Source organism: Trematomus bernacchii, unplaced genomic scaffold (genome assembly GCF_902827165.1).
Source record: "Trematomus bernacchii unplaced genomic scaffold, fTreBer1.1, whole genome shotgun sequence".
NCBI lineage: Eukaryota > Metazoa > Chordata > Actinopteri > Perciformes > Nototheniidae > Trematomus > Trematomus bernacchii.
Window position 1 is genome coordinate 7,414,932 of NW_022987973.1, and position 8,206 is coordinate 7,423,137.

The window sequence follows — 8,206 nt, forward strand, 5'->3', positions numbered from 1 at the left end:
CATGCCTGTTTCCGTGTCCCTTTACATTTCAACGGATATGCGCATTGATGGAGTGGTAATGATGAAGTTAATGGTTTGTAGTGGGAGTGGAGGCTGGTTTTTATCAGCAGGCCGAGCTGTCAGACCTCTGCAGACCCAGAGGGACACAAAGGGGGAAGTCTCCCACACACACCACACGCAAATCCCAAATACTCCCACCTGCATGACGAATGGCACGCCATAAGACTCTTGTGAGTGATGTTTACGATATTTGTGTCTGGTTTAGTGAATGTAGTGCATGGATACAACCGAGAGAACTTTTGTTGTAAGTTCAACGACCTTTACATACATGCTGTGGTCTGACTTGTTTTTCCTCTAAATGTCGACGTATTTTTTCGAATCTTACAGTATATTTAGATCAACACCCACAACATTTTCTTGAGTTTTGTGTTGAGTAATACTAGTAGGACTTACCGGGCTATGTACAATTATACCAAGGTAAACAGCCGCTTGACACATTAAGCAAGGAATACCTATCTGACCTAGATTCCAGTGTGCGAAAAAGCACACGTCCGATCCAGTGGCGGCTGGTGGAAAATATTTTAGGTGGGCCTGTGGAAATGGTGACCAAACAATACTAGGGGGGTCCGGGGGGGATGCTCCCCCGGTAAAGAAAATTGAGAAATGACCCCTTAAATTATGACTTCTGGTGATGTTAGAGGGGGGGGGGGGGGGGGGGAAGGACAAATTGAGGCTTAAAAATATGAGAAGACTGATCAATACCTCCATAATCTTCAGTGTGGTTAGCTATGAATCTTCCAAAACTTCGAAACACCTTGTCCTGGACATAGTTTCTACAGTATAAACTGTGCAACAGTACAGTAGGCCCACATAAACTGCAGAACACCAACACTCAAATGATTTAATTCCCATTTAACCTGTTAAGGGGCTTTTTCCCCCCGTTTTTTTTCTCACAAAACTGTGTCTCAGGGCTTCTTAAAATGTAATAGACTATTCATGTGTCATACTCATTTAACGGGAAGAAACTCAGCTAACTGATGATATGAACCCTTTTTACCGAAATAAAACACAAGTCTCACAAGAAGCTAACCTTTTACTAAATGAGCCCTGAGCGAAAAAATGCTAACGCACTCTAGGTATAAATCGATCAATATACTTATCGCGGATATGCACAAACAAGCTTATGCTAACAAGCTGAGATTCCACAGTTTCTAGAAATATAAGTATCATCACTGAGCAATCAGAACTCGCGACAGGGGAAGCAAATACAGACATCACACGACGTAGCTTTAGGTAGCAAAACACGGAGATATGCTCACCTTTTGCTGTTATTCTGATCAAAAATTGTGTTCAATGGCATTAAAACGAGAAAAATGCGGCTGAAGGTTAATCCATAGGTTAATCCAATGTGTCTGTCACTTTGAAAAAATTATTGATGATCCATAATTCAATTTTTATGTAAAAAACTGAGTTTTCATATTAGCTGCTAATGATAGCTTCCAGAGTGTATGAGAGCTCCCTGTTTTGTCTCCTCGGATACGAGTCAAAACAACTCACAGACTGCCTTGGGCCGGGCGCTGAAATTGTAGCCCTTGGACCATCAGATCTGACAACGCTGATTGGCTGAAATTATGTTTCGGCGGCATAGTACTTTTCAGGTAGCAACAGTCAGCACTTGGTTGGCTGCTGCCTGCTGCTGCACTTAGGGCTCTTTTCTTACCGCCCAGACGAGAGAGGGTAATGATACACGGGTAAAGATTTCTGCGGCCAGGCAGGAAACACATGACTTATCAGTAACTTTAGACATCGTAGCACAAAAAATCGTATTTTTTAAATATATTTTATTTTTTTATTTTGAATGACAATCTAAAATGTGGGAAGAGGGGGGGTGGCGCCCCTAGCGCCCCTATGGGCCGGCCGCCACTGGTCCGATCGTCCGGGACGTGTTACAATATCGGACAAGTAGGCCTACATCTTTCCATTGACTTGTCCGACGAAACGTTTTTCGCCCATATTTATTGACAAATTCTTGATAAATTCAGCTTAAAAAAGGCAGAACTCATTCGCAAATTGTCCGTGTCCGTCATTGTTCTTTGCGACCGCTTTACGTTTCCTTCTTTGTCATGTGTGATGATTAGGGATGGGTACCGGGCCCCGGTATTAAACGGGCCCCGGGGCGTGACAGTGGTACCGTTAAGCTCCGACGTTATCTGTGTTTTTATCGGTACTGGAGACATGTAAAAAATATATGTAATATGTATTATTGCTACATAAACATTATATTGCAGTTTTAGTTTTGCCAACTTCGTTTCTAATATGCAAAAAGACTGCAAAATACGTCTATGATGTATTTTCGATCTTTCCAATCCAGAAGAGAGATCTCTCTCCCCCGTCTGTGTGTGAGGGGGCGGGGCGGTTTACACACACGCGGCTGCTACATGCATGCAACACACACACACACACACACACACACACACACACACACACACACACACACACACACACACACACACACACACACACACACACACACACACACACACACACACACACACACACACACACACACACACACGGCAGAGATGGCAGAGAGAACTAAGCGCTCCAAGGTGTGGTTAAAACTTTACCCGTCTCGATGTGGACAATGCTCGTTGCCAAAAGTGCAATAAGAGTTTAGCATGTAAGGGCGGTAACACGAGCAATTTGTCTAAACAACAACACATCATGTCCCGTAATGTTCCACCAGAAGAACCGTTAGGCCTTTTGCAGCATACCTGTATGCCCCACCTGTGTTGCTCTGTACACCACTGTATTTTTGCAGTAAATACTTGTTTTTTACAGTTCTGTAAGTTCACATTATTTACCATTTGTTTAGTTAATTTACCTTTTTTTTTCTCTCAAAAGAACCGATAAGAGTACCGTTAAAGGACCGGATCGATAAGCGGTATCGAAAAAAGTAGTAGTACCATTAAAACGATACCCATCCCTATGTGTGATGCAGTAAATTCTTACCGCTCGCTTACGTTAGCGGTGTCGTAAAACTGTGGGAAAATGTAAAATACGATGCCGAAGAAGAAGATTCCAGTGGCCTCAAGAGGAAGATTCTTGTATAGCATGTTTCTTGCCAAATATGAACAACTAAACAATAAAATGTTACCTTAGTTACAGTAACCCAGATTATTGTATGCTTTATGTTGATATTTAATCATATTTAAAATAGGTGCAGCATGCACAAAGTATAGCTATGGACAAGTGAAAAATGTATTCGGACAAGTAAATTGCCGAACTCACTTGTCCATGGACAAGTACTCTCTAAAAAATGTTTCTTACACTGGATTCATAGTACACACAAATACACACACACACACAAAGAGACTTCATGGTCATACTCTTGAATCTATGCCAGGTATGCTGAGTATCCTCCTGTACAGCAGACTCACATAACCCTCCACTACAGTCCACTGATCAGAATCAGAATACCTTTATTAGTCCCACAGAGGGGAAATTTGCATCGTTACAGCAGGAAAGAGCCACAGACAGCTTAATGTTGCCTTTGTTAAGAAAAAAGTACTAAGTTATGATATAATATAAAAAAAATCATATAAAAAAAAATAAAGGTAAAAGAAAAAAATACTTTCCAAAATACAAATCCTGTAACAGTTCTTAGGATTTAGCAGCCAGGAATATATTACACAGTTATTAAAGGCATATGTATATAATGTAATGTATATATTGCACATATAGCACATATTGCACATAGTATGATGGTATTTAACTGCAGCAAGTTACACAATTTACAAGATACAAAATGCAAAAAAAACACACCTTGTAACGGTTCTAAGGATTAGCAGCCAGTTATAAATTACACAGTTATTAATGGCATATATATATATTGCACATATAGCACATATTGATGATGCTCATAACACTGACTTTAAAGGGGACCTATCATGCAAAATACACTTTTTCATGTATTTTCTACATAAACATGTGTCCCCTCTGTGTAAAGAGATTCTGAAAGTTTCAGGAAAAAAGATTCTCTCACTTTTTGTCCTGATCCATTTATATAAAAACCTGTCTGAAAATGCGCTGATTAGATTTTGGCCACTTTATGATGTCATAACGATTTTTTGGCTTGTGTAACCATTAGCCAATAACCAACCAAGGTAACTACCGCCAACGATATCACCTGAATCTCCTCCTAGAGCACCATTGTGTTCTTTTTAACCAAATATCTCACAGAGGGGCGTGGGGAGTGGCTCCTTATTTTCATCTAAAGTAACAGACAGAGAATCAGCACTTTTGAAACAGGGTTGAAACAGAGGGGATTATGGGATGCTACAATGGGTGATCTGCTTGTTATTTTGAGCCAAACACTTCAGAGACATGTTTTGTATATATCTGAGACCTATAATATATTGATGAAAAACAGTATAATAATGAAAATGTCAAGTACTATTAGAACTCTAAGTCTGTGTACACTGTTGAACACAGTGCATTACCGAGTGTGTACAGTTGTGTGTGTACTCTTGCGTGCATTTGAGTGTGTGTGTTTACGAGTGATACGCCTATAGTTGAACGAGGCGTGGACGGCTGTGTCTGGGCAGGATGAGCTGCTGCTCTCTGATTGGTCACATGGTAGGGGATGCAGAGTGGGGGGGTTACAGGAAGTTTTTCCACATGAAAGATCAGTTATCCACCTTTGACCTCTGATACTCCATCTTACCTCTCTCATCCTACATCATCCTCTTATGCCAGTGTCAATGATAATATCATACATTATTAGATGCTTACTGTAATCAAAGGTTTTTTAAGAGGATGAATCATCCATTATTATATAAAAAAACACATTCTTGACAGACAAAGTAAGCTTCTTAACTTGTCACTAGCCGTTTAAACTTCCAAATAAAGCTACTGGTTATAGTGGATCCTTTAGATTCCTTTGTTCCTTTTTAAAAGTTTCTTCCTAGCAACATTAGAAAGAAGTAATTATTATTAGAATATAGAATTAGAGCATAGACATTTGTTGCAAAATATCATATTTATTCCATAAAATGTACAACCTTACTGTCTTCATGTATACATCAAATCCTACCATGATGCATTAAATACTGCAGATTCTATAAAACTGTGAAAAGAAGAGCCTTATATAGTGAATCTGATTTGTTATGTGTATTCTTTTTATTGTGTTTATGTCTGCTCCATATTCGTTTTTAAACATGTTAACATTTAACAAGTAATAGCATCACATGCAACTTTTTTTGTGATATTTTAAAACCACTACTGATGCTACTAAATATGAAGTTGGTTTGGCCTTCACTGCATGCAGAAGTACAGTGTAATGTTGTGACATACTCTTTGGTCCGGAGTTGTGAATACCCGGAATGTTATAAGTGTGACACCAGTTATGATGTAGTACAGAGCGTGAATAAAGCACAGTTAACGATACTCGCTGTCTTCTGAGTTGTCTACAATAAAGCAAGATACACATGCAAAAGGACAACACTATATACAGTATCTCCACTTCAGATATATTGAAGTTTCTTTTACATTTGGAGACAGTGCTACACCCTAATAACACTTGTTTTAAGGGCCAATTAATAATAACTGTATTCCATGTAGGTGAAACTGTTTCAAGGCCCTGGAAGGGTTCCTTTTACTTAAAAAAGTTCCTTTAAAAACAACTTTGCCTGCATACTGAGTGTAGACCATGTACTAGAGGAGCAGGACAAACCTGATTTCAGTTAGTTTGTATGGAGCACTGTCATGTCTCAACTCTTTCAACACATAGTTTACATTTTTGACTAATGTATCTTTGACATACATGAGTCCATTTCTACAAGGTAACAATGGAAGTGTTTGTTTTCAATCAATTATGTGAAAGACTGTTCAGTTGATTCTTCCAGACAAGAACATTGATCCATAGATCTAGAATATAACACCTGACATCATTGATCATCAGATTAGTGTCAGATTATTTGCATTGTTGTGATTATAGTCTTGCAATGTTCAACACAACATTGTCAAGTTATCAATAGGCATAGGACTGAGCTAAACATTATAACAGAGGGAAATACTTAATCCCTTACACAATAATGTTGTTTTAAAGGGCATTATCCCTCAACTATGATCTATATATCCACTTGTGATGTGTACTTAATTGAAACATCAACAACCAGCCAGTACAACATGCCCTCTCCTTTTATGTGATTTCACTGAACAAACAGTTAAAGGCTAGGATCCATAAAGCTGTCAGCGTTTCCTTTTATGTCGGCACTGAGCCTTGCCATATCGAAAATCTATTGCACGGTAGTCTACACCCTAATTTATCCTAATACCTTAAATCCACGGTGCTCATTTTGTGCAGATAACAGTTTAGCCAAAGATAATAAGGCTTCGGCAGTTACACAACTCACAAAGTGATAGTCTTAAATTCACTCTTAATTCAAGTACTTAATTCCCTCATTTTGTAACTGTCCCTCCCCTATGCTTAGCAAGAAAACTGTGTTTGTGGATATACAAAGAGGGACATACTGTAACTTTGGCTAAAGCTTTATATTAGCTTCAGCTGATCTATAAGTCATTTTCACAAAGAATAAGGACTGTCTCCTATAACTTACAAGATAAATTGCTTCCAGAATATCTTTGCAACCAGTATGGACAAGACAACGGATAAGACAGACATGTTGGTTTTGTTTTAAGACAGACTTAAACAATTTAAACTTATCCATTGAAGAGCACACATTTGTTTTTAAAGCAGACATTTAAATTATATTCAGGCTAAAGTGCACCAATCTCTTTGGCTGTACATGAACATATACTATTTAAAAAAAATCATTGCCAGTATGATCAAACGTTCAGTTGCTTAGGATTGTCACACATTTCTGAAAACAGAGCAGCATCGTGAAGCTGTAGCATTTCATCACAGACTGCAAATTCGTCACTCAACATTTGTTACGCTGCTTTATGTCTCTTTAAAACGCAAGTTAACCTGAATTCCACTGCTGCAGGGACGCTTAACAGACAACAGCTTTTGTTGTTGGTTTCAACATCAAAATCCTAGGAAAACAAAAACCTTACTGTACCGTGGAGGCGGTAACCAAACTATACATGCAACTTAGCTCTTCGATGTAGAGGGCCTTTTGTGTTTACATTACCTAAAGGCCCCCATGCTGCTCAGAGACGCTTGGAAAGGGACGGGTGAGTGGAGAGACATTCAGTTGATTGCAATCTGTAGACTCATCACTGTACATCACCACAGGAATTGTTATATAGTAATACACACAATGGTGCATTTAATCATGTTGATAATTATCATGTTGTTGTTGTTACAATAAATCTATATGGTGCTGCGACATCAATACATTTTAAAGTAGAGAGAAATGCCCTTCATCATTTCTAAAAACCCAAAGTAATATATAGAAATTAATCAGTGTAATATAATTTAAGATAAGATAAGAAAAAGGAAATCGTCATTGAGTAGCCTATGATTAATTCACTAATTGTTTCAGCTCTAATTAGAACTAAAGGTCAGCTCTGACAGAACGTCATATTTTAAAAGCTCATCATTAGTTTTTTGTGAAGATTACTAGTAACTACAGCTGTCAAATACATGTGTGGACTAAAAAGTACGATATTTCCCTCTGATTTGTAGTTGAGTAAAAGTAATGAATGGAATGGAAATACTCAAGTAACAAGCACCTTGTACCACAATACTTGAGTAAATGTACTTAGTTATCTTCTATAACTGCTGTTAACGTTGCTTGTGCTTATTGGCATACATTAAGTCAACATACATTTGTTCCCGTTGGATTGATCTGATGATGCAGCAAGATCTGATCCGAAACCAATAAGAGTGCAATCACGACAGGAAGTAAATGTGGTATGTCTATTGTTTAAGGGAGAGGACTTCCACATGCATTTCCACATGACATTGGACTTGGATAGAGGCCTGGAGGAGTGAGCGGCTCACTGATTGCATAAGTAAAGAAACACTATTTGTTTGAAGTCTAGTTACTGATTGACCAATAAGGCTTGTAGAAATAGCCCTTATGTTGCTCTGAATATGTTTCTTTTCATATTTACTTTGACATCAGCTAACAGCAATACTAACGAACGAGCCTTTGCTTGGCAACTTTGGCAATTAAACTTGACGCTCCTTGTCCTCTGCGACGCTAGTGTTTCTCCAGTTTCTATTTAAAAGGGA